Source organism: Vicugna pacos, chromosome 2, assembly GCF_048564905.1.
Source record: "Vicugna pacos chromosome 2, VicPac4, whole genome shotgun sequence".
Lineage (NCBI taxonomy): Eukaryota > Metazoa > Chordata > Mammalia > Artiodactyla > Camelidae > Vicugna > Vicugna pacos.
The window spans coordinates 92,055,862-92,083,744 of NC_132988.1; the positions used below are offsets into that span (position 1 = coordinate 92,055,862).

The 27,883-nt window shown below is 40.7% G+C and overlaps 1 protein-coding gene across 10 annotated transcripts in view; it reads left to right on the top strand.

Annotated features, from left to right (window-relative positions):
• The window catches only part of APBB2 (amyloid beta precursor protein binding family B member 2), a 348,955-nt gene that overhangs the window by 44,942 nt on the left and 276,130 nt on the right, over positions 1-27,883 (top strand). For all 10 annotated transcript variants that reach the window (XM_072944835.1, XM_072944814.1, XM_072944831.1 and 7 more), the window contains one exon: positions 16,967-17,122. The gene's annotated coding sequence lies outside the window, so the exon portion shown is untranslated. The remainder of the gene's footprint in view (positions 1-16,966; positions 17,123-27,883) is intronic.

The following is a 27,883-nucleotide window of genomic DNA, read 5'->3' on the forward strand; positions in this document are numbered from 1 at the left end:
GGAGGCACTTTAGAAGAAGGATTTCACCGTTATCACAGGCTGCTGCTTTGAAATAACTCGTGTTTCTTTCCCACCTCTAAATTGTCATTTTTCCAATTCTCCTTTTTGGAAGCTTCAGTATGCAAAGCTTTGACAACAGTTTAGGAAAATGAAATCACTCCCCACTGTGTGTGACATTTGCTTAAAGATAATTCATTTGGCTCAAAATTAGCAGTTGCTGAAATGGGTGACACAATGAAATGTTTGCATGGATTCACTGTTTAAAGGAAGGAAACCCATCAAGGTGGCCATTTAATTGCAGGGCTGTGGAAGCCTTTATCCAGTTATACATCCTTGAATGGATATTTTCTTCTTTAGTTTCATGCAGAGTTTCATGTAATGATTAGAATTCTCCATATCTTTATCTTCAGTGTGTCTTACCTCCATCTTGTCCTTGCTTCGGGTTGATAATCATTTTCCAGTATCAGGTGTAGAGTAGTTTCCATTGTAATGGCAGAAAATTCAGCTCAAACAGGCTTAGGCAACAGAGAGTATCTGTTGGGTCACCTAACTGAAACGTAGAGGTGAGCCCCCGGCTTAGCTGCGGTTTGATAAAGGCTGTGATTTCACTGCTCAGATCTTTAGGCCAGTGCTTCTCTAGACTATCTGAGGAAAAGAACTTGGAAAAAAAATCTAACCCAATGCAGATTAATACTTTCATAAAATAGGATACAAATACAAATGAATTACTAGAACAATGAAATTAAGTCCCATACTTTTAAAGTTAAATTCAACAGATGTAAAATTTTTCTGCCAAGTTGCCATAAATGTTTCTAAACATGCTTATTTCCGTCCTGACCTCACTGTAGACTGTTGCAGGCTATTGAGAAACACTACTTTGGTACCGGCCTCTTCTGCCAGCTGCTTTTTTTTTTTTTTTTAACTGTGGTTTTTCCTCTGGTTGGTAAAATGGCTGCCTGTAGTTTCCAGAACGATGTGTGTCCTAGTTCACAAGTAAGGAAAGAGTTTTCCAAACTGTTATTCAAAAGTGTTGAGCTTCATACTGCTTAGATGAACTCGGAGCCCTTCACTGCGGTCTGGAGAATGCCCTTGGCTCCTCGTTTACGGTGTTTGTCCGTTCTGGAACCACTGGCTGTTGGAAGGAAGAAAGGAACATAGGGATGGGGGCGAGCAGTCTCACTTAAACCATTTGTCTGCCATGCAGTCCTGGGGAGGTACCTGCAGTGCTGCAGTCCTGTTTTGTATTAATAAAAACACCTATAGTCACTTTTTATTTACATTTAGTATGTGGTGTAACAGAAAAGAAATGTTTGGTCTTTGTCCCAGGTTCTTGGCAGAGCTCCTAAAACCACTGGAATCCCTGAGTGATAAGAGTATCTTTTGTGTACTAATGAGATGACTCCTGCCTTGGGGCTGAGAAGGCATTGTGAAAGTAGCTTCAGAATTAGGGCTGATCACCAGAGACACCAAGTCAGGATTAAGTGGTTGGAGCTTTCAGCCTTACCCTGGGCTTGGGGTTGGGGAGTTTGGAGATTGAATTCAGTTACCAGTGGCCAATGATTTTATCAATCATGTTTAGGTAATGAAACCTACATAAAACCTCCAAACGACTGGGTTGGTGAACACTGTGTGATGCCAAGAGGGTGGCACCCAGACAGGACGTGGAAGCTCTTTGCACCTCCGCCCCACATACCTTGCCCTGTGCAGCTCTTCCGTATGGCTGTTCCTGAGTTTTATCCTTTGTGATAAACCCTTAATGGTAGATAAAGTGCTTTCCTGAGTTCTGTGAGCTGTTGTTCTAGTGAACCTAAGAGGGTGGGGGTTGTGGGAACCCCTGAATGTGGAGCTAAATCAGACAGAAATACAGGTAACCTGGGGACCTGGTACCTATGACTGGTGTCTGAAGTGGGATGGTTGTGTAGGACTGAACCCTTATACCTATGGGTCGGATGCTCCCTCCAGGTAGTTGGTATCCGAACTAAATTGTAGGACACTTGCTTGATGTTGGAGGATCAGAGAACTGGAGATAGTTCTGACAGCATTCCCGAGGGGCAGGTACTAATATGACCCTAGTGTACAGTGAGGAAGTAGGTAAGCAATTTGCCCAGTGTTACACAGCTAGAACCCGCACATCTGGGGTTTTTTGGATTCTAAATCTCAAACTGTCTTCCCCTACATGGGTGTGTTGCAGACATCTCAAATGGTCAAGTAAAATACAAAATACTTGATATTTTCATGAGGGAAGTATGTGAGATTTAATGGTTTAAGGAAATGGTTTATTATTCTGATGGGGGAACTTTTTTGAAAAAGGGACTGAAGGGAAAATATATCCACTTAAAATCCTTTGTAAAATAAAACTCAAAAAGAAAAATGAAAATCCAGAATTACGCCCAGAAGGTGAGTATTGTGTTAACCTTGATGTGTACTTAAACACCTGGATTTAATCTCGTTCTCTAAAAAAATTACACGTTTTAAGGGATCGTTAGAATTATCCCTAAGTGAAAAGAATCAGCCCCTAAGTTAGAACTTTCTCTTGGTTCTAAAAACATCTGGAGTTTACTCTCTGTGCTTACATTAAACCTTATAAATTATAGGTTTTTTTGGTTTGTTTTTTACAAGGAATTTATCCTCACAGAAAATATCTATTAAGCACTTGATTGGGTTTATGCTGTCTGGTACAAGGAGAAATTATTGTGTCCTCTAATTAGATAAAGGGAAATTATATGTCTTGAAATCATCTCTAAATCAAAGGAGGCTTCTCTTGTGCCCTGTGTCAGTGTCTTGGCAATTTGTAGCCCTAAAGTACTGATTATAATTTGTGTGTACATTCAAAATCGGTTGTGAATTCAGAGATTGAAGTTGTGATTTAAACACTTGCTTACATTTTATCGCTAGAAAGATATAAATACAGAGCCCTTTAGGACTTGACTTTAGAGTTAATTTTCTTCCTCCTTTGATTCCTGTCTTTGAAACATTAGAGAATATATTCAGTACACAGAGCAGGCAGGATTGCCCGGGAGCTGATGATTGCTGAAGCTGGGTAATGGGTGTTTGGGGCTCCATTCATTCTTTCTAGTTTTTTATGTGTTTGAAAGCTTCCATAATAAAAGGCATGAAACAAAACAAGAGATAAGACATGAATCTTGTTTTTCAAGAATTGACACGAAACTGGCATGTGGGAGGCTCAGGTTTCTGGTCTGGCTCACTCTCCAAGTCCCTGTATGACCTGGAGTCACCCATTCAATGCTTCTGGGCCTCCCAGACTCTGCCGAGTAAAGGAGTTCACTAGCTGGGTCCTCATTGCCTCTGGTCACCTGGAATGCTGCTCTTTTGAGAGAGACTTGGGGCCTGCGCTCAGGGAGAAAGAGTCTGGAATCAAGGAGCCATGTCTGTGAAGGTCCTGGTTTAACTTCATTGTGTATTTGCCAGATCCTCCTTCCAAACTTGTCACCTCCTTTTCCCCAGGGAAACTGGCAGTATCCTGTAATATGCGTTGTCAGTTTGAGTTGATTGAATTTCAGGCAAAGAGCAAAGAGGCATCCTGTCATTAGCTGGGAAGTCTTATCCCTGGAGCCACATCTGGAATCCGGTCACCTGGTGGCTGGTTGTTTCTGTGGCCATGTTCCACTTCCAAGGTCTGCTTTGGCATCCTCATTGATGACCAGGGTACAGTGTGGAGAGAGTTCTCCCTGTCTCTCTGGGTCCATCGAGTATTAAAGATCTTCGTCTCTGTTGGGAAGGGAAGGCTGGTAAGGCCCTAGCATTTGCAGGGAGGGGAGATGGAGGAAGCATGGTGTTACTCGGCTCTCTGACTAACTGCTTAAGCAGCAGGACTTCATCATTTCCTTTCTAAGGCCTGGTGAGCTCAGCCCTCGTCCTCCGATCCAGGCCGGCAGCACCTGGGAGGCCCCATCTGTTCCTTATGGCCATCTTGCTCAGGGCCTGGGGTCCTTGTCTCCCAGTCACCTGAGTCACCTCCCCCTCCTGATGTTTCCTAAAAACAGCATTGTTTCTCCTGCGCCCACAAAGCAGCATCCTGTGGTTTCTTTTTTTTCCTTCTTCGCTCTTAAGCCTGTGGCTCTCCTCCTTCGTGTTGTTTCTTGATTGCCTTCGTGTTCTTTGGATGCTTCTATTTATTTTCTGTTCATTAGGCTGAAAATAGGTTTACAAGCTTCTCTTATTTATTCCAGGGATGAGACTCCAGTTTATAGATTATCCACATCCCTTTGCTTTCTCTGCAGCTTTGAGTCACTTTACAGCTCATGGAAATTTTCTAAATGACAAGGAAAGTAATATCTCTATAAGGCTTGGCAGATCACATAGCGATTTTATAGAGAGAATAACACACTAGACCTAGGAGTTGAGAAGACCAGATTTTATCCTGGGTTTGAATTTCTGTTCACAAACTGTGGGTCTTTGGACAAGTTATTTTTACCTTTTCTTACTTCAGTTTTCTTATCTGAAAAAATGGAAATCCCTAGGGGTTGTCAGGAGGTGATGTGTTCTTGGTACTGATTAAATTTCACAAATATTAGCTAATATTACTGTGGATATTGTGATCTTATTTAAGCTTCATAGTGTAGTAGTTTTTTTTTTAGGTATATTAGGTCATTTCTCCACTTTTATCTGTTTATTTCCATTAATTTATCTGTTCTTTCCTTTCATCTAGAAGAAAAAGAGAGATAGAGGGAGAAATTTAAGGCTAATACATTTGTTGTGTAGACGTAGCATTAAGGCTTGGTGGGTTTGAGGTGAGCCCTAACATCCTCTCCTGGAGGAGGAGGTGAGGGGGAATGGAGAAATCCTTTCTGCATCTTTAAACTCCACTCATTCTTGGTTCAGTACCACCTGAGAAGACCTGAGGGTGGGGTGGGATATGTTGCTGGAGCTCCTCCCTCAGCCCAATTTCATTGTCCTTGATTTAGAGCCATGTCTGGGGCTCCTGAGTGCAGGTGGTAGGCCAGGAGGCAGTGTGGTGCAGTGGGCAGCCATCCCCGCTCTACTGCAGAACCTTCTTGGCTCTGCTCCAGAAACTCTCTGGCCCTCAGTTTCCTCCCTTGTGTAGGAGCTGTGCTGTGAGATGATCTTGAGGAGCAGGACATTTATACAAAGAGCCTGACCCGCTGTAGATGCGCAACTCGGGTTCATTCCTTTTCTAGTTTAAAATATGTTTTGATTTGTGCAGTGGGAAGCTTCTGCTAAAGGAATTTCAGGCAGCAGCACACAGATTGCAGAGGCATTTTTGTGGGCAGCGGTACCCTTGAAACACCCTGAACCATGCCCACCCTGCCAAGAAAGGCTGGTCTGGTGGAGTTGGGACTTGCTTTCAGTCAATGTGTCTTGCCTCCAGGTGGGCGTGAGAGCGACATTGCTTTGTCAAAATACACTTTCTGGGCTCTAAGCCAGACCTACTGCCCAGACATGTACCTTTTGGAAAAGCTTCCTAGGTGCTCCTGATGCCACCTGGCTTAGAGCCACCGCTTTAGAAAAACCAGAGTGACTTTCTTGTGTGTCTAAAACACAATTCAATTTAAAGAACTTTAGTTTGGGCCTCGCCTCTTAGGGATTCAGCACTCCTCTAATCTGTTAATGAGAATTGAGTGAATGCTTCATGGTAATAACCGCTAACCAACAGTGCTTTTACATGTATCAGTCCAGTTCTCTCAACAGCCCTGTGAGTTACGTGCTGTCATTATGTCCCTTCAACATGACATGTCCAAGGTCACACAGCTAGTATGGGATGGAGCCAGGTGTTGAGCCCAGGTGACCTGGTTTTGGAGTCAGTACCCTGTCCCTTGTGTGACCCTCTTCTCTTAATCACAGTTAGAATAACCTTGGAAATGGGCTCGGAGTATGTAGCTCTTACCTGTGGGCCATGAATTTGATAAGAACTAGCAGCTTCTTTCTCTATTGTGTTATTTCTTGGCACATCCTGGCTGGGTCCAGATATCAAGAGGACTCCTACTCGGAGCAGTTGTGTGTCCTGGCAGGTGGGGATGAGGGCAGTGGAGCAGATTTATAAGCCCGCCTCTCGTATTTGCTCCATCCACACCCCTACTCATTATGCAAGGGTTAGCTTGCTCCAGGGGTGGCAATTTGGGGGTCAATTCTTTGGCTGCTTTCACTATAGCTAAAATGCTAGACTTAGCGCTTCAAGGGTGACTGGTCCTTTGAGAAGGCCTGGGGAGAGCAGCTTTCATTTCGTCTGTACTCTGGGGTGGGGGGTGGGAGCAGAACACAGTTCCCAAGGGCTGTTGGGCTCGCAGCTTGAACAAGCCTGGTGCTAGTTTGGTGGTCATTTGAGGGGGACTTTTTTGCGGGAGCTCTTGCAGCGCGGAACAGACCGCTTCATGGTCTGGGAAATACTCGCTTTAGACCAGCTTGCCTAAACAGAACATTGTGGAGCCCTCAGGCAGATGTCTCAGGTGTGAAAGAACAATGAAAACAGCCCCTCGCTGAGTGCTGGGCACTGTGCTGCGGTTCTTGAGCACACAGTTCCTAGTCCCCACATCCTTCCAGAAGGTAGGCGTCATGGCCCCTATTTTACAGAGGAGGAAGTGGACTCAAAGTTAAATGATGAGTCAGTCTCAAGGTCACTTATCAAGATAATAAGTGATGCAATCAGGATTGGAACCCATTTCTCTCAACCCCAGATCCTTTGAAGTTTCTTAATAGTTTCCTATAACTGTGCACTCAGCTAGCTTCACAGCAGACATTTATTTTCACAGAAAAATTTTCTTTCCTAATGTAGCATCAGGTTTTTCTTTTGGATAAAAGGCATAAAATAAACACTGCTAATATCCTGAAATGAGAAAAGTAAAAAGAAATGGATGGCTGGATGGATGTAGCTGAACTGGTGATGGGTTAGCGAGCACAGGGAGATTTCTTTTCCCTGTGCCCTCAGGAGCTCTGATAGTGTCCCCCACAACGTCTGTTGGAGATATTTTAACCTCTTCTGTTAAAAATGATACGTTACTGTATCTGGACTATGAAGTAGCGGTTTGTGTTTTTAGTTCCACTTAATTCCTGACTTCTTTACTTTTGGATTTTTTCCCCCAATTAATTGTATCTCCATTTCCTCCCCTTTTCTTTTCTCCCCACTCATCCTCTCTAGCGGGTTTTGCTTGCCAGTATTACTTGGTTTAAGGTGGATAATGTATGTAATTTTGAGAGTTCACATTTCTTTGAAAAAGCCTGAGAAGAGTTAATAAAGCCAAATCCATCAATATAGAAGCTATGAAAATACAGGATGAGCTTTCCAACAAATGTTATTATAGTACTTATGGTTCCATTTCCAATTCAGCCGTTACAGATGCCCTGAGGAAACGAACATGGGCAAAATAAGATGTGATCATATTAATTATTATTTCACTTCTGTGGTTAAATAGATTTCCAGCTCGAACTTGAGTTGCTTCTTAATTAAACAAATATTTCTTGAGGGCCTGAAATATGCCGAACCCTGTACTAGTCTGTGATTTCACCTGTTCTTTGGGTAATAGCGCCATTTCTGCTTTGAGTTGGTTTTTAGAATTCTTAGCAACCACTTTCAACATAGTTTACTAGGCCAGAGTTTAGGAATGTTATTTCATGAAAGCTACTTTTCCACATGCCTGAAGGGTAACACCATGTCTGTCTGTCTGTCTGTGTAGTGTGTCATTTGGATTCTCTCTTACTTTCTTCCCTTCTCCATCTTACTTTCTTAACTAGGTAGAAATAGTACCAAGATTAGTTTCATTAAAAAAAAATTGAATAGATCAGTGTTTCCCATTCAGATCATCAGTGTTATAATACTTCTTGTTAAGAATGCGTGTTTGTGTTCCCCGCCCCAGATCTGAATCTGAGAGTTACTGAATTCGAGTTACACGTGGTTACTGTGTTATTTTTAAACTATCAGTAGAATGTTCTATCTTTCTCTTTGAATAAAAAGGTAATCTCATTCTCTCCCACCTGGAGTTAATGTATTCTGATTAAGAAACAAAAATGAAAACAGCAACAAAAAAACACTTCCAAATAAAGATCCTGGAATTAGAGTTCAGAATTTGAGAAATTTCGTTAGATTTTTATTGAAACACGAGCTGTTTCATACACTGTGGATGTCCTCAAATTATAACGAACAAAATATCAAGTTACTTGACTTACAAAAAAAGTTTAATGATGACCAAAGGCATCGATTTCAGGTCCTAGTTCAAATATTTACGATTTAAAATGAATCAGATAACTCACAGACTTGGATTGAGTGGCAGAACTGGGTAGAACTGGGTTCTGCCCAGCAGCCATGTGACCCTCAGTAAGCCTTTTCAACATCCTGGGCCCCAGTGTGCTCCTCTGTCCAGTAACAGGTTTCATGGATATGCTGTGACCTCTCTTCTGGCTCTGATTAAGTTAGACTCTGGGAAAAGAAAGACAAGATGTTGACACATGGGCCAGTAGTTTAGAAGGAGAAAGTTTTTTCTCAGTAGGGGAACTTTAAAAATGAAATATCTGAAGGTTGAAGGAACCACAGTCCATCAATCCATAAAGAATAAGTTAAAAAGACATGATTGGGAATTTCTCATACTCTTTCAGAACAACAATGCTGTACTCACCCAAATTCCTGGTTGTTGAAACCCAACCAGGAAAGGGACTTCCTTAAGGCAAGGCCTAGCCTTTGCTTAACATATTTCGTTTGCTTTACTGTTGCCAAGTACATTTGTTCCAGTTTACAAATTCTAGTGGAAGTGGGTGATGGTAGGAGCTGAGCAGAGCAGTGTGTCTGCATATTAGAAACACATTACTTATCTGTTAGAAAATGCCACTGTTGGAGGAAAGAAAGCATGCTGCCTTAGAGGATTCATCGGTATTGAGCTGATTCAAACGGCTGGAGAACTGGGGGAGAAACTGGAGTTGAGTAAATGATTTCTTGCTGGTGCTGTTGTGTCCATTTCTCTCTGTTCATTTATGGAGACAATGATAAATGTATCAAAGTTGGCGAAGTATATAAAGACCAGTGTTCCATGAATCTCAGTAATTTATGGACCTCTTTATTTAAAGGAAAAAAATCCTCACAAATTCCCAGTACTGACATAAATATTTTTATTATGGACTGGCTTAAATATGCCTGAACATAAAACTAGGCATAAACTCCTTATGCTTCCAGCTCTTATATAACTGTAAAACAATGACAAATTTATAGAGTAAACGAAAGCAAAACCAATAACATCCAAATTACCATTAATTTATCACAGCAGATAATTTTTTTTGACTAAAACCTCTCCTTGGAGATGTGACTGTGGTTCTTTTGAAGCCAGCGTCCTGGTTCTTTTGAGGTATGTGTGAAACTAGTTCTTCCACTTTCCTGTATTCAAACCTTCATTCATATAAAGCACTTTATATGCATAACAGGGATGCATGGTTTTGGTTTTAATTTAGCTTCATTTACTTTTCTTCCTTGTCCTTGAATTGAATTGAATTGAAATTATCCTATTAGGTGCCATGATGATTAGAAACATAAAAGCAAACCCACTTTTGATCAAGCAAGAAGTTGGGCCTTGTGCCTCGTTGTACTGGGGTAGTGGAGGGAAGGGGGAAGGGTCATTGGTCCTTGCTCTACTGGGTTTCAGATTTGGGTGAGAGTGCATGATGACATCCAGAAAAACAAAGGAAGAAAAGTAGGTTTTGAGAGAAGACAATCAGTTTGAGATTTAGGTCTCTTGTGCGGTGGACTAGATACTCAAACACACTTCCGTACTAAAAGCATTGGAATCTGGATAAAACATTTTTTTTTAATGCACTTCTGGGATCATAGGACTAAGACATCTCCAAAGTCTCAACCAACCATCACTTGGTGAGGTTAAACCAAAGCTGGGAGTTTTCTGTGTAAACAGACACAGAAGACGGGTTGCCCGAGGGCAATAGTTGATACCACAGATGTGGTTGGAGACTAAGCCTTGGGTGACTGGCAGTGTTAGAAGAGCCTGAATTCCACTCTTTACAGTTCATGGACTGTAAGATGCCATTGTTTGTAAGAGCCACCATTATAGTATCAAAATTTTTGACAATATTTTTCTTAAAATCTTACACACATACTGTTTTTTTATAAGACACATTCTGTGTGAAAATGTGAAGAAATGTGCCTCTTAGAATGGATGCACTGTGGGGTTAGAACATCAATGAACGAGAAGTTGTAATCCAATACCTTGGACACAGAACAGTCAAGAGAGAGGTCTGGCCTGGAGAGAAGGCAGGGTGCATACTTAACATACAGTGTATCTCAGTAAATGTTTGGTGAATGAATGGGTGATGTACTGGGTGGGGAGATGGGAGTCATCAGACTATCCTGGTAGCTGGGCTTAGCACATGGTTGAAGTCACCCAGAAAGTTTGTATGAAGTGTGAGGAGAGACGGGATAAGACCTTTGTGAACACCGGTGTTATCCTAGTGGTCACGTAGAAAGGAGCCTAAGAAGGAGCTGGGGAAAGAACTTTCCGAGAGGTGGGGAAGAACCAGAAAGAACTCAGGTGACCAGAGAACAAAGGGTGAGGAGGTGAGATGTTGCAAGGACTCTGTCAAGATAAGGCACACATATTTTGAGTAAGCCTCAGCCTGCCCTATGTGATAGGAGAAGCATTGAAAAATCACAAAGGCATCAGTGATCATTTCTGCTAGGACGTCACAGAAGGCTACCTGAGGAAGGTAGATTTGGGCTGGGCCTCAAAGGGTGAATAATTGGCACATCAGAGTAGTAGGGTCGGGCAGTCTAGGAAGATGGAATGACACTAACAGAAGCATAACATTGTGAGAAGTGTGAAGCCGTTGGCAGTAATTCCTATTGAGCCTGGCTCCACCGTGTCCAGCTTTTTTCCAGGTAAATGTCTTGGTGAAGGAGTCTATGTTCACTAAGATCAGAATCCTACTTTACTGATCTTAAGTTGGAATGGAAGGTGATTAAAATTACTGTGGACTTGACCAGATACCTCCCAAATACTCTGAATAGGCCACACTTTATATACGATTTTCACATTATCTCAAATTACACAATTTATTACTGAATTTTGGGATTTAAGCTCTATATTAATGCCTGTGGTATATTATTAAGATTAGTCATATGACATTCTCAGACTAGAGAGTAGGAAACAGACTTGCTGAAGTTCACCCAATTAGAGTGCTAAGAAAATACAGGACAGATAAGACTTGGGCAAAAATCCCAAGTTCCTGACTTAAAAGCTGTGTGACACCAGTCAAGTTATTTGACCTCTTCATGCCTCAAGTTTCCCTATTCAAAAATAGATGTAATAATAGTTCCTACTTTAGGATGGATGTGAGGATTAGTGGAGAGCACTTAGCAAAACAGTTACTCGTTATTATAATAAAAACATTCCAATACTTCTTTTCAATAAGGAACATCAGTGGTTCCCAGCCATGGGAATGATGTGCATCAGCATCGTGGGGCCATTTGAAAAAACAGATTAGTGGACACAACCCCAGCCCTAGTGCATCGGAGCACCTGGGCTTTGGAGTTTGTATTTTTGAAGGAATGCCAGGTTTAGGAACCCTAGCTCTTGGGCTGAGTAGCATTTTGGCCCGTTTTTTACCTGCATGTTTCCTTTCCTCCTTGCTGTACTGTATTTTGAACATGAGCTGTTGATAGTGTGGAGTATGTGAGCTTTCAGGTTTTTACTCCTAGAGATCACTCCTGCACCTTTCTTCCTTTCTCTTTTCCCCCCTTTCCTCATCCCCTTCCCTTCCATCCCATACTGAATTTGTAGACAGTTTGGTTGACTGTATTCTGGATAACCTAGTTCTCAGGCCCCAACCCCCACCCCCTTTAAAATAGATTTTTAAAAGCTTTGTGAAGGCAGACATTTGGCATGTTAAAATTGAACTTCAGTTTAGTTTCTAAAATAAATAATTCAACTTTTTTTTATCCTTTAAAAAAATGTCTGCAGGAAATGCTTCTAAAATAACTGATATTCCCCTTGTTAACTGATGTTGTGTTTGGATGGATTCCAACATATGTTCTTTTTCCTTGGGGTGGGGGGAAAGATGTGGGTGGGGGCCGTGTTCTCCATGCCAAAACACACATAGATTGTAATCCCTCAGACCTAAGAGTGCCTTTCATATGATGGCAGTTACTTGGTATATTGTAAAATGTGGCCTGGAGATTCGAATGAGAAATAAAATGTTTACTGTATTTAGATCAATTAGAATACTCCTTTTAGCTTGTGTGTGGATATTTTGGTTAAAAAAATCATTGGAATGCAGCAGAAGTAGTCTTGCCGCTTAAATCTGTTTAGTTCGTGTACTTTGCATTTTATATGGACGAGGAATGACTGAAGTGTCAGCTTCATTAGGGCAGAAATTTTGTTCAGCGCTAAATCCCTAGCACTTAGCATAGTTCCTGGCACATAGTGAGTATTCAATAAAAATGTACTAAGTGAATGAGCTAGCAATTAACCAAAACTAAAGCCATGCCTACCACTTTTCACTTAGAAACATCCTCAAGGGCTTGTAAAGGTGATAATACCTGATATTTGTCTGGTATTTGGATTAGAGGCTGCCTGCAGATTCCTGTAGCCCCCTCTGCGTCTCACAGATCACACCGCGTCCCTTAACCTAGGTCCGTGCAGGAAAGGACCGGCTCTCTCGTTCATGCCTGTATCCACAGTGCCGTTATCTGGCAGCTTTGCAGTTCCTTAGTAAATATTTGTTAAATGAATACATAGTGGTTTAAAAATTTCTATAATGCCTTCATATTTGGTTTCATTGGTTGACAGTCTCATGATGTTGGCTTATACCATCACCCCCATGTTACAAATGATGGAACAAAGGTTAACGAGCATAAGTTAGTTATCCCAGAAAGCCTTGGGTGGTAAATAACAGAGCCCGGACCACAACCTCTAAATCCACCGATTTCTTTGTCTCTTGTTCTTTCCAGAACAGCCTTAAAACATTAGTAAGCATAAATTCCCTTTCTTCCCCTGCAGCTGTTGGAACCCTCTTTACTTGAGAACATGACGGGACGTTACAATCGAAATCTTTTCCAAATAGTCATCATGTTTCCACAGCCTATGTTGGGTGCTTGTTTAGGTTGTTCATAATAGATTCTTTTTAGTTGTGGGTGATGAGTAATTAAAAAAAAATCCTCATTATTTCAAACAATTTATACTCTCCTCTCCCAAACATTTTAAGATGTGAATTTATCAATACTCTGAATTTAAGTTTTCAAAATCGAATTTCCAACACCACAAGAGGAATGTTCTCTGATGTATTCTTGTCTGGTCCTCCTGATCATTTTGAGAGAGAAATTTCAGAAGTATTGATTTGGTTTGGTTGATATTTCTGGAGTCAGGCTCAAGAAAGGGAAACTTTACCTGTGACATTAAAATAGGGGAAAAAAAATGCTGGCCACACCTTTAAGATTCTCATATGGTGGCAGTATCTGAGGGCACGTTGTACCGAAGGCATTCACTGACAGTAAAAACCAAACAACACACAGCCAAGGTTCCAAGTAAGAAAGGACTTCAAAAATCAATGAATCTGATCTAATTCTAATTTCTGTTTAGTCTCTGTTGAGAAAGATAATTTGGTGACTGTAGCAAGATTGTGCCCAATTTGATTAGCAGGTCAGAGTTCATTCTACCAGATTGCTCAGTTTAAACTTACTGTCATTACCTTACAAATGCCTCTAAAGAGTTACTTGAATAATACTCACCAGCCAGCTCTGATTTCATTGTGAGCTAGTGACAAGAATCTGATTCCTTTTGCCCTCTGTGGACATTAACCTCTAGCATTAGATTTGAGGCGCAGAAAGGAATGAATAAACTTTCAGTATTGTCTTTGCTCCAGGGTCCAGCCATGGAAGTAGATGGTGGGGATTTTAGGAATGGTTTGGGGTGGAAAAAACGCGTTTTCTCCTTTCATTGGGTGCCTGACTCCTGAGTCGGGGCGGGATAGAGCCATTGTGTTTGTCCTGGCACTTCCAAAGTGAGGTCACATCATCCCTCGTTGCAGCTTCACACTTCGTGCCTTTGTGGTCCTGCTTCCTGCTCGGGAGGCAAAGGCAGGTGAGAAGGGAGCTCAGTGAAGGCTTTTCCGGGAGCGTATTTGAGTTTGTGGCTGCCATCTGTCCTCTTCACTCCCTTGCTCTTAAGGCTGCTGTCGTTCTCTGGGACTCTCAGGCTTCTGACTGGTGTGGTGTGAGCGCTGTAGGTAGATGCTGAGAAAGTAGTGGAGGTGAGCAGGGTTTCCCATGCATCATTTAGAGGAAAAGAGAAAAATGCTGCTCACCCCTAGGGTTGCATCAGGCATAAGATATGAAGCAGTAGGATTATTTTATTTTAGTTCTTAGTGATGCTTTTGTTTTGTTTTGTTTTAAACAGTGTTGTATTGAAGTATAATTGACCTACGTTTGTTCCAGGTGCTATTATTACATATTACAAAATGATCCCTGCTCTGTTTTCTAAATTTTTGAAATCACTAATTGTCTCTTCCCTAATACTTCAGTCGTATTGGGAGGAAGAGGCCCAGACGTGGTGCCACTGGTCACATACTCCAGCACTGGGGTGAGCACACATCCCTCTTGTCTCTTGCAGGTGGCTCACAGGTGAAGGTCTAGCTTTCTCTTGTTGAAAACCTCTTGTCCTGCTTTGAGCAGTGGGTCTGTGCTGTTATCAACAGGGCAAGTGCTAGGACCAGAAAGCTTTCGGTGTGACAGGCAGTTTCTGTTTAGGACACCTGCTGCCTGAGCACACTGCCACCATTGTTTCTCTGACAGAACGTGTTCTGGGCAGAGCCACGTCTATTTTCGCCAGCCTTTGAGTCTCCGCTTTTTCTCCTGCATGCATTTCATTTTTGATGGAATACACTTCTGTCTTGTTCTACTGGTTTTGTTGATAAGAATTTAACATGTGCTTGTGGTTCATACAAACTTGTATTTCAGGGAGTGCATGCTGAGCTGTTGTAGTGGTGGAAAGAGCACTTGGTCACAGTGGAGCCAGGCTCTCTGGACTCTCATCCCTGCCTCACCAGCTGTGTGGCTTTGGGAGAGAGACACTTCATTTCTCTGGTGACAGTGTCCTCATTTATAAACTGAGGAGGTTGGGCTTCTTAGAGTGATGGATTGCCAAGTACGCCAGCGTTAATATTCCACCATTGTGTTTTGTGTTTTCTGAGATGCCAAGAGTATCAGAAATGGAGTGTGACAGTGTTCACTAAGGGCTGTGCTCCTGTAAAAACGTAAGTGACACCAGGAGGTGCTCTTTTAAATTAAGTGACAGCTGTATGACATGGCCAGTGGTAAGAGAAGTTTGGATGCGTTAGTTAAGGGAGGGGAATGACAGTGATTTTCTTGTCTCTTTGTGGCAAGTTTTCAAAATAATAAGTAAAGATTTTTTGTTTTTAGGAAAGCAGTTGTTGTTCAGCCCTGGAAGTGTTATTGGACACTTGGGTTTTGAACTTCTAAGTTAAGGATTATGGAATACAGATAAATGAAGATTTTAAAATTTTACCTCTTATTCTCTTATTCAGATAAGAGGAAACCCGCTGATCAGGCTAATATAGATATGCCAATTCTGATTTGTATTCCCATACTGTTTAATAATAAAAACCTTGCTTAAAAATATTCTAACTCTGCAAACAATACATATTAATTTTAGAAAACTTGGAAAACACTAAGACATTAATACATAAATTTCTAATTCCATGACCCAGGAATAGCTATTTTTGTTCATACTTGGTGTCTTTAGATTATATGCACTCAGTTTGTAGAACAAAACTGGGATTATACCACACACGTGTAATTTGATATCTTGCTTTTTCCCTGCTATGCTCCTTTTGAAATGATTTTTGGGACAGAGTTTCCAAATGAAGGTGGCGTTTAATGTAATACGCTTGGTACACTTGTGACAGGGTCTGCTTTGACGTACAGAAATAGAATTGTGGACCCAGTATCAGAACATAACATAGATCTCATTCCTTCTTGAGTAGGCTTTCAATATTTGGTACATATCGATGTTGTCGTAACTCTTACTATAATTAACAAAGACTTCTTCTTCATCCATTAGTTCTTAATTGTTCACTAATTGCTTTTATAAGATTCCCTCATTTGAGTTTTCTGTTTCCAAATTGCTGGCTGCAATATCAGTGAGCCTACGTTATTTTAGCACTGTTTTTCTGGATGCTTTGACTCTTACTAAAGCATAGTAGCTAGTGTGGGCTAGGCCACAGGTTTGGCATGAAGTAGGTTAGCTAAGTGATTCCTTTTGCCCGGATATATTATACATTTGATAACATTTATGACTTGCTTGAATATTGGTTTCGTATATCATTCTTCTCTATTAGGAAATGAAAGATGATTAGCTTCCCCTTTAGATTATTCAACCTATAAATTTTTCTGTTACACCACTCACTTTGCATTGAAAATACATTCTAAATCCTGAACCACACTGGAATTTTTTTATGACCTTTCCCTTATGTGTCTTTTGGTGGTGCCTTTGAAGTCCTGAAATGTTTTTATATTTGATTGAGATTAAATCTGGGTTTCATTTTACTTTTTTAAACATATTGAGCAAGTTAATTTTCTGTTCGAGTTCCTAAGGGGAATGATTCCAGCCCTCTGTGTCCCAAGAATTCAGACTGAGCCTTGCCAGAACATTCCTGTGGTTTTCCACAGGGCAGATCAGGGTGTTCATGAAACTTTAGTTGTAGCTCATGTTTTCTGTGGTTAATTAAAACATCTGGCTTTTAAATTTTCCACAAACAGAGCCTAACTATTTGGTCATACCTTTTCAGTAATAGTTAAATACTTCAACCCTCCCCTCAGAATAACCCAAGCTTGTCTTTGGGACACCTTATAAACCGTTGTCTCTGTTCACTAATGATGTTAACTGTTTGGCAGACAGTAGGGTTATCCTGCCAAACATACAATCTTGAGAGAGAGAGAGTTTGTGAGTGTGAACCCGTCTAATGGCTCCCGGCCTTTCCCCTCCAGGTTGGAGCTGCACTGAGTGAGCTGTTGCCGTCCGGGGCCAAGCATGCTGTGGTCGGACCTGCCCAGCCGTGGAACAGAAATGTTTGCTGTATGGAAAATCCATAAAAGAAAGCTCCTGTGAAAGCCTGAGACAGACAGTGACTAAAGCAAAATCAGGTTGGTGTAAGATAAGAGAGGCTGGATAAAATGGATTGGGTCAGATGGGGAAAGTTGTTTGGTTCATTCCATAAAGCGGTTTTGAGACAACCTCAAATAATCATTCCTGGTTACGTGGGAGATTCCTAGTGTCGTACAGGTGGCAGATGGATCCAGGTGAGCTTGTGTGTACAGTGTATGGTTGTCTTCTTTTCTTTCTCTTCCTTCTCCCTCTCCTCTGTCCCATTCTCTCTGAGAAAAGAGAGGAAGGTCTTAAGCTTAACAAATGTATAAGAAGCCACAGCCAGAGGTCGCCCATAGCAGCCTCCATGGTCTTGGCTTGATTTTGGAGACAAAGCCATGTCCTCGAGAAAGCTTGGACCTGTACTGGTACTTTTCAGAGACTTGCCCTCATTTCTGTTTCACACTGTGAAGGGTGGATTTTGGAGCCCTGCCTTTTTTGTCGTCTTTTTTTTTTTTTTTGCAGGGGTTGGGGATGCTTCTGTCTGTGCTCCTTTGGTTTGCTTGGCAAGTTTCTATTTACTCTTATCTCTCCCCAACAAAAGCTAGCCATACATTCATTTTCAGCAATATGTGCACTTGCCATTAAGATACTCATATAGGACAAATGAGAAGAAATGTCCTAAAAATAATAGGAATATAACTAAATGCAAAATAGCCTCACTGTGGACCAGGAGAAGGAACCTGTATTAACCACACATGAAAGAGAAAGAATATCATACTGGAATGGGCACTGCAAACACTTTCTACTGGATATTGGTAACTCAGAATGACATCATAAGCAGTGAATAAATACTAGAAAGGAGTGAGCCGGCGGTCTTGAAAGCCTGGAAAGCAGTGAACGTCTGTTGGCTTTGCCCACCCAGCATCCTTTTCCTCCTGCTTTCAGTAAATCTCCCAGACTTCCCCTGGGCACCCGTCACCCTTGCTTTGTTCTCAGCCCGTGTTGTTAGAGGAGGTGACCGCGCTGCTTCTGTCGTGGGCACGTGACATCAGCCTGGCTAGTCAGGATCCCAGGGCCCCGTTACTGAGGTATTTTCACTGAATCGGTTGCAAAGAGGTTTTTCCTTTCTGTGAGTCTGTTAAGCTGGAGATGCTGTGACCCTCTTTGTACCATGTAGGGAGAGCCTTTCTGAGAACGAAGTTAACACAGAGAGAAAATCGGAGCAGGGAGATAGATGGAAGCAAAGAGATGGGGGTGAGGGGGACACATGGACACATATACCTGCCCTTCACCCAAAACTTACAGCCCCAGATTCAGCAGCCCTTAGAACCAGTAACTAGTCCCACTTTCCTGGCAGGTGAGCCACTTGGTTTGAATTAGATGTCCATCACTTACATCCAGAAACACCCCGATTGGTAATGCCTTTCAGGTGTGAGGTCTTAGCATGCAATGACTGTGGTACAGTCCCAGTCCTCAGGGGCTCACGGTGTCGGGGATAGGCCCGGTCAGTACTGGGCCAGCTGATCTGCAGTGTGAAAAATACATCTCTAGAGGTAAGCGCCAGGTTCTGCGGGAGTAGAAGAGGTGGGGAATGTTGAGTTCTGCTGGTGGGGGAAAGATGAGCAGAGAGAGCTGCTATTTGACAGGAGAAACAGGATTTAATCTTCAGGAACATTTTTAGAAGTCTGTTTAATTCAGTTACTTGCTTTTTGAGTCTGAAAGAAAGGGAGGCTTTCCAGAGCCTATAGTTAATTGCAGATAAGGAAGATAATTTCAGAGCTTCACCAGTAGTAGATCTTGGTATTTACTGTAAACACAATTGTTTCAGGAGCAGCCAAATGAGAGGTTATCAAAAAGTTGTCCAGAGTTTATTTTAACACCACAGGGGAACAGCTGCTCTTCTCACCAAAACGTCAGCTGGCTTTCTGGTGTGAGCAGAATTCTGAGTGCATCATGAGCTTTAAAGATTTGTTTCTTCTTCTTAATGTTAGGCTTTAGGATTATTATTTATTTTTTTGGCAATTGACATTGTTTGACTTTGGAAGAATTCATAGTCTTTATTTTGGGGAAGCAGTTTTAGGTTACAGATAAATTGAGCAGAAAGTAGAGTTTCCATATCACCCTCAGGTTTCCTGTTATGAACGTCTTGCATTTGTGGGGTATATTTGTTACAGCTGATTAGCCAATATTGATATATTACTACTAACTAAAGCCTGTAGTCTACACCAGGATTCAGTCTTTGTGTTGTACATGGTATGGGCCTTTTGAACCAGCCTTCTGAGAGGGATTGTTTTGAATCTCCAGATCAGTTTGAGAAATATTGCTGTCTTGCCAACATTAAGAATTCTGATCCATGAACATGGGATGTGTTTCCATTGATTTAGGTCTTTAATTTCTTCCAACAGTGTTTTGTTGTCCTCAGAGAACAGAGCTTACACTAATTAGTTAAATTTATTCTTGTGTATTTTTTTCCTTCTTGATGCTCTTATAAATTTAATCATTTTTACAATTTCACTTTCAGAGTAGTCATTGCCAGTGTACAGAGATGCAACTTTTTGTTTGTTTGTTTTTTGAGGGGGGTAATTAGGTTGTGTTTATTTATTTATTAAATGGAGGTACTGGGGATTGAACCCAGGACCTTGTGCTTGCGGGGTATGCACTCTGCCACTGAGCTGTACCTTTCCCACCCCCCACCCCTGAGATACAACTTTTTTTTTTTCGGTATGTTGCTCTTGGTTTCTTCTACCTTGTTGGACTTGTTTACCAGTCCTGATAGTTTTTTTACTGTGTATATGAATTCCTTAGGATTGTCTGTATACCAGTTTATGTCATCTGTGACTAGAGAGAGTTTTATTTCTTGCCCAGTATGGATGTTATTAGCATTATTTTTTACAGTGATTTGAAAACTTCACTGTGATACGAGAAATACGAAGTAACATGTTGTGGTGCTTCTAATAAAATCATCCTATTATGTAGATTTTTGAAAAGGACAAAAGATAGTATTTATGAAATTTTATCCCCTTGTAATTGAGCTAGATATTCAGTCAGTGAGCTTCTTAGCCATTCCTGTGTCTTTTTTGGGGGATAAACCTATTCAAACTCTGCATATTTTTATATTGGGTTGTTTGTCTGTAAGTCCCTTATTGGATATATGATTTGCACATATTTTCTCCCTGTCTCTGGCTTGTCTTTGTGCTTTCTTAATGGTGTCTTTTGAAGTGCAAACATTTTTAATTGTGGTAAAGTTAAATTTATCGGGTTTTTTTTCTTCCAAAGTTCCTGATTTTTGATGTTTTCAAATATCTTTGCCTAATCAAATGTTGCTAAGATTTTCTTGTATATTTCTTTCTGAAACTTCCGTTGTTTTAGCCCTTACATTTAGGTCTATGATCCGTTTTGAGTTAAGTTTTGTGTATGATATGAAGTTCAGGTATATGTTCAATTTCTTTTTTCTCTTTTCTTTCTATTTTTTTTTCAAACATATGACTATCCAGTTGTCCCATTTGCTGAAAAGGTTATCCTTTACCTATTGACTTATTTTGGCATCTTTGTAGAAAATTAATTTGGCATAAATGTAAGGGTCTTTTTCTGTACTCTTCAGTTCTATTCCTTATGTCAGTACCATGCTTCACTTAGATCTTTGCAATGCAGGGTTTTTTTTGTTTTTTTTTTAATGTAAACGGTTTGTTCAGGAAATGGACTTATGCTGCATTATAGCTCTTTCTTATTTTTTTATACTACTGTACCTTTGCTGTTCTCCCCCTCCATTCCTGTTTGAGTCACTCTGTTAAAAGTATTAGTCTCTGGGTATTTCTCTTTGGGATAACGAAGGAAATCTGAAAGTGGTAGGAGAGAATGCAGATCAATCTAGATGCATTTTCTAGGTTACCATTTACCTTACTTTAAGTCAAAAAAGTACTCTGTTTTTCATAAAAGTGGTAAGCATTTTTATGCACATTACCATTTGAATAAAAAAGATTAAATTTTTTTTCATTACCTCTGTCTTAATTATTACCACTAACTACTGACTGAAGGATTTACACATTTGGTATATTATTTCAAGAATTTTCAAAAAAAAAAAAAGAATTTTCATTAATGGTTACATGAATTAGGTCTTTTATACAGAAAAAGATAAATCTCACAGGTTATTTTACTAAGTGGAAAAATCTATGAATTAAAGTGTCTTGGGTTTTGGGATTATAGTATGGCTTTATGTTTTATGGAAATTGGACATTTTTTGTAATATTAAAATCCTAGCTGCATTTTTATATTTACCTGTGCTGTTTTTGTCTTTTTGTTGGTGTGGTTCTCAATGGACTATTGTGCAGACATTAAAATAATTAGAAACATGAAGACTGCAAATTTATATCTCTTCTTTAGTTATAACTTTGTAAGAATTATGAATGCATAAAGATTAAAAAGAAAAAAATAGTCGTGCTTTATTGTGATGTTCAGAGTCTAGTTGGCCATTTTCTTTTATTTTGTTTTTTAGTAAAGTTATCCTTTTGTTTGGGGAACTACTTTTATTTTTAATGTAAAAAAACATAAATTTAGTGTTGGCGAAATTCAGAGACAATTTTCTGGCATACAGCTAAAAAGCTGACTTCTGCCATTGGACTTGAATCAGATAATGAAATGACGCGATTAGATTTAGAACATGTTTTCTGCAGTTCCATTAGTAGGTCAAGCCATGCCTCCCAGTTCCCGGAGGGCTCAGTTCTCCAGGGTGGCTTATCTGCTTCCTGCTCTTTCTTTGTAATCTTCTCATTTCCACCTGGGTAGACCAGCTTGATGGAACTGACGTGCTTGTTACCTGGCCCCTTTGCTTTCCTTGCAGTCCTTTTGCTGATAATGTCACTTCAGAAAAATGCATCCATGGGGCAACATGGAATACTCTTATTTTCATTTAAAAGAGCAGTAGGTAAGCTTTCGTGTCTTCCTCTAGGATCCTGGAAGTGCACATCATGAGTTGTTTTTTTTTTTTTTTAACCCAGTCACTCCTTTCAATCTTTTCTTTCTCTTTGGTACCCTTTTAAAAATCTTTGTGACCTATTTGCAGAATGATGAATGACCCTATGTGGAGTGTTGTATAATGCTCTGGGAGGATATGGTCCTGTTGGTCTTCTTTTGCTTCAGCTCCCTAAGACAAATGTGGCTGGGTGAGAGTGGCTTCTTGACTGCCCTTTACTTTGAACAGAGAGCCCTGTGCTGACTGAAGTTAGGGGTTTGGAATGATTGAGCCACTGCAGTTTGAGCTGTGGTACAATTACATTTGTGAGGGCTACAGCCTATTTATAATCATTTGGGTGCAGATGAAGCAAAATCAGATCAACTTAGCACATTCGGTGAGCCCAGTGCAAGAACGGAGTGTGTCTGCGACTTGCTTCCATTAGGAGAAACCACATTCTTTTGTAAACCTCTAATGAGGATGTTTATGATAAATATACATATTAATAGAGTTTGGAATATTACACCTTTTGATTTTTTGCCTGTCTTTATATTTTTTTATATTAAATACTCTGTGAGGTATTGGGTTTCCTTTAAAAGCCTTCAAAGGTACTATACTCAAGTGACATACAGTCATTGTTTATTTTGTGTAATTACTGATAGAAGAACAAGCATAGTTTCTCAGTCCCATAGTCGCCTGTAGTGAATAAAACATTTGATTTGATTATACTGTCCGAGTAAGATCTATATGCATGACATGATAACTGTTCAGAACTTCTGAAATTTCCAAGTAGATTATTATCTGCTCAAATAAGAATTGATCTTCAGTTCCCTTTATAAACAAAAATGGTCTATTGGATATTTTTGCATAGACAGTATCCAGGCCAGTAATTTCTTTAGAAAATGAATAGCAACATCAGTCTAGCTTACATTGGGAAATGGCTCTGTGTAATTTGCTAGTGTGCCCTTTGTAAGAGTTAAAGAAAATACTTTTTCCTGCATTCCTTCTGCTGCTGAGGCCCTTTGAGGGCAGATCTTAGCATCTCGGTGACTACTCCATGCTTGGTTTCACAAGGGTGATTTTCCTGAAGATTCTAGGTTGCAGATAGTTTGTGAGCGCTGTGGCTCTTTCTGATGTCTGGTTAAAGCATGACGGTGGCAGTGCCTAGGAAAGGAAGTGGGTAATTAGTGACTTTACCAAAGACATATCTCAGAAATAACAAGTCGGGAGTTCCAACCACGACTTTAGGTCCTCAATGATTCTAAAATTGGATTAGAAATGACCACTGATCTCCAGGAGGCATTCATTTATGATAAGAGATGCTGAATTAATTTTCTAGGTCAGTGCAATTTAGTTAAATTCCAAATGAGCTTGTTAACGGTATTAGGGAAGTCTACTGTGGTAGTTGCTAGAGGGAATAAAATGAAATATCCTGGGGGAGAGATAGTCAGAATACAAGCCCTCCTGGGAGAGCTAACATTTTATTGAGCTTGTCGGGGTGCTAAGGACTTAAGCACTTCCTCAGCGTTTGATGGGATGGGGAGGGGTGGGGAGAATCCTCAGAGCAGTCCTATGAACGACTTATTAGTTGTTTATATTATAGACGAAGAAGCTCAGGAGCTGAGAGATCAAATGGTTTTATCTAAGTCTCACATCTACTAATTTAAATCTGAATCTAAACTTTTTTCTCAAACTTCTTGGTATACTTGTATCAGTAAAAGCACAGCCTGTAAAGTGGTTGGCCTGTAGGAAGCTCTCTATGCATCTCTTTGTGTATCTTTCATTGTTATAATAGAGGCCAGAAGTACTACATGAATAGGATGCCTTGGAATCTCCAAGCAGAGAGTGGTTAATATGGACGTAGATTAATCTGGAGAAGTGGCATTTTGTTATTTTATTTTATTTTTTCCCTTTTTCAGTTTTATTAGGCTTTTGATAAGTAAGTAGGAGGTAGGAGGTTGTCCGTGGATGGGGGTTTTCAAGCCTTTTTACCTGAGGAAAATACCTAATCAGATCCCCAGAGGCAGAAAGAAAAATGCACGGCATGTTTAGGAGTCTGTCCAAGATTTTATAGCCAAAGTATGTGGCCCAGCCATGCACTCCATCAACTTGCTGTGAGTTTCCTGGAGGTATCTGGTTGCTGAGGGAATCAGACACCTGCAAGCAGCTACTTAGAGAAGGAAGGTAGAAGGTAAGCCTTGGACTTTTCTGACTGTCCCCCACCCTTACTCTGTACTCCCTGTTTGGGGAGCTTCGAGCTTCTGTGCACTGCCTGCCATGGGAGCCCTGAAGCATTTGACAGTGGGAGGGACCAAGGTGTTCATCCCCAGGATGGTTTGAGACTCCAGTCTATCTACTGCTTTTCTAATACTTTCACCTGGTAGTATTCGTAGTTAAGTACTGCTGTGGTCTGAATGAACGTCCCCCACCCCACCCCCTAATTCAGATGGTGGAAATCTTAACCCCCAAAGATGATGGTCTGAGGAGGTGGTGACTTTGGGAGGTGCTTAAGTCATGAGGGTGGAGCTCTCATGAATGGGATTACGGCCTTATAAAAGAGCCTCCAGCCGTGTGAGGACACAGGGAGGACAAGGACACCGGCGATGAACCAGGTTTTCATCAAAAGGTGACTGTGCCGGCACCTCGGTCTCGATGTCCAGCCTCCAGAACTGTGAGAACCCAGTTTCTGTTGTTGATAAGCCACCTGGCCCGTGGTGTTTTGTCACAGCATCCCAAATGAACAAGGGTAAATACCCAGCAGATGATCATCTCCCCACTCTTTTCCTGCAGTTGTCTTAGACAAGGAATGTAGAAAACAGTAAAAGGTCAGCTGCAGAGAGCCCTTTGCAAAGCTGTGATTGCCGGTCTCCAGCTTTGCTATGTGACGCTTCTGGTCTGGTTCAGAGTCTGTGTTCTCTGGAAGAGCTTGACCTGGTCTGCAGTGGGCTGGCTGCCTGGCAGTTTTCTGGGGCAGTTTGAGACAAAGCAGGTCAGTTGTGATCCTTATAGTACATGTAGAAAAAGGACTCCTGTCTGAGATGGAATTATCTTAAAGTGGATGCCACTGGAGAGCTATTTGGCAGTATATTTCAGAATTTAAAATCATCAGCAGTTTCATGAATTGATTCACTTAAAATTATGCCAAGATATTTGTACAAGTTATAGCATTTTTGTAAAGAATGAAGGAGCTCTATATGTGTGCTGATTTGGAATTACATTATTTATACATACACACATATACACTTATATGTGCATGTATATGTATAAAATGAAAAGGTGTTTTGCAGAATCATGTGACTACCATTCCCTTTTGTATAAAATTTTTTAAAGATTCATATGCTGGTATATATACTTTTTTCCCATAAGAAGATATGAACTGTTACTACAGTGAAAAATTTTTATTTTTCTTTTCTGTATTATTTGAGTTTTCTAACCATGTTCATTCATTTTCTTTCCTTTTAAATAAGAATCAAGAGCTTTCTGGGCAGTGTATGATCATGGACCATTTTACTTCATTATGTTTTAATGCAGTTTATAAAACCCTACTAAATATTTCTAAAAACACTGCAATTTTTTTTCTCCTGTTCATTTGTCAGTCTTTCTTGCCTCTTTGCATGCTGAGAAAGTAGGTAATTTTTATGAGAAGAGTGGTAAAGTATGTGCTAGGCCAGCAAACGTTCCCTTGAAAGCTTATGAGATAAAACTGAGTGGAGAAAGAGAAAGGAGAAAGACAGGTATTTACCAAATGTGATTTAAAGGACAAAGAATCCCATCTTACTGAAGTGTGTCTAAAAGTGTACCCTTATGCTCAGTTTGTTTACTTTAAATATGAGCTTTGGACTGAACTGTATTTGCTTTTCAGACCACAAGGCTGGAGGTGGCCATGAAAGTCTCCCAAATCTGATTGCTAATCAGGAAAGCTGTTTGCTAAGAAAGGCCTGCCTGTTTGGACTAGAAGTAATGACTGATGCACAGATAAAGCCAGTGTGCTTTTAAATATCTTCTGACTTCTGTGTCCAGATTGTGCTTTTCTCTTAATTAAAACCCCTTGACACGAGTCATAGGTCAAAGGACATGACTCCCTTTCACTCTTGCAGTAACAGCAACTGCTTAGCTCTTACTGGGCTTCTCTGGAAACTGCTGTCTTTATTTCTTTGTGGTTTGCTTTACCTCCTTTGGTCTTAGTTCAAATGCTGAAATTTAAGGATAGGAAGATGACAGTTTTTCTTTTGGATGGTGGGCAGTTGTGATCTGGAGAATAAGCCCATTGTGGCATCCCTTATCTGTACATGTTTCATTTTTCTTTTTTTAAAATCAACAAAGCCATATAATTTTTCTAGTTTCAAAAGAATTTTAGTAATTTTTCCCCCTAAATTTGTTTGGTACATAGCTCATTACTCATCAGTAATATTTATTTTTGCCTTGTCTTCCTTCCTTTCTGTGTAGCTGCTGTACTGGTACCTGACCCTCTTATACTTAGTCATGGCAAGAATTATAAGCCCCGTATTTTGAGGTATTTGAAGCCATAGAGTAGGGATTGCAATCTATTAGGGACGTTAAAGAGACAGTTTCCAAAATACATATATGTGTATATATTGGTGTATGTATGTATATAATTAATTACTTAGATTTATAATATAGTAAAGTCTGAAACATGTCTGTCACTCTGTATCATGAGTGAGAAAAACTGATATTACCTTCAATAAATAATCAGTTCCCAAAAGAACTTGATAATTTAAAAATTCATGATAACCAGTGTCTACTATGGGGCTTGCAAACTCAAATGCCTTCCAGGACCTAACAGAAAAGTAAAGAAGTGAACTGGGGCATGAAGGGGGAAAAATGGCACAGTTACCACTCGACTGTTCAGGAATGAGGGCCAGTGTTGCCTGATCTTCTAGTATTTCAAGAGAAGACAGAAATTTTGATTTTTACATGACTTCTCCTAGTTTTCAAGTGTTGGCAGTACGTTTAAAATTATTCAAATATTGTTCTCTTGGATTCTTCCCTGTGATGTTCTTTGTCAGCAAGTGTTACGATTGCTTCCTATAGAGTAGGTGACATGAGGCCTGAAAGTGTATGTCATGGCTCTCCTTTCTAGGGACACACAGTCTGGTTGGACCAGTGTGAGGTGGAACAGTCGGGATGGGTGGAAAGGCCACAGGAACCGTGAGGAGGTAGGCATCCATCCATGTGAGCCAGACCACCCTGGGGAGACATCCTCAGGGAGGTGAGATCTGCAGTGAACCTTAAAGGAGCCTTAAGATGTAGTGCAATGGAGAGAAGGTGAGAAGGCGATGGGGATCAAGGTAGGGCAATGGGAAGGTGTTTGAGGTGTCGGGGCAGGGCTGGGCACCCTGGGAGACGTGCCAAGGTGGAGCGCTTCGGAGCAAGGCTGTGCCCTGAGGAGAGATCCACTGTGAGCAGGTGGCGCTGTGATGGGGGCAGCATTCTGTTACTGAGTTGGATGAGCTGTTTATGTATTCTGGAAATTAAGCCCTTGTCAGTCCTGTCGTTTGCAGATATCTTCTCCCATTCTATAGGTTTTCTCCTTGTTTTGTTGGTGGTTTCCTTTGCTGTGCAAAAGCTTGTAAGTTTAAGTCCCATTTGTTTATTTTGGCTTTCATTTCTGTTGCCTGGGTAGACTGCCCTAGGAGAACATTGTTAAGATTTATATCAGAGAATGTCTTGCCTATGCTTCCTTTTAGGAGGTTTATACTGTCTTGTCTTATGTTTAAGTCTTTAAGCCCTTTTGAGTTTATGTTTGTGTATGGTGTGAGGGAGTGTGCTAACTGCATTGATTTACATGTGGCTGTCCAGCTTTCCCAGCACCACTTGTTGAAGAGACTGTCTTTTCTCCATTGTATAT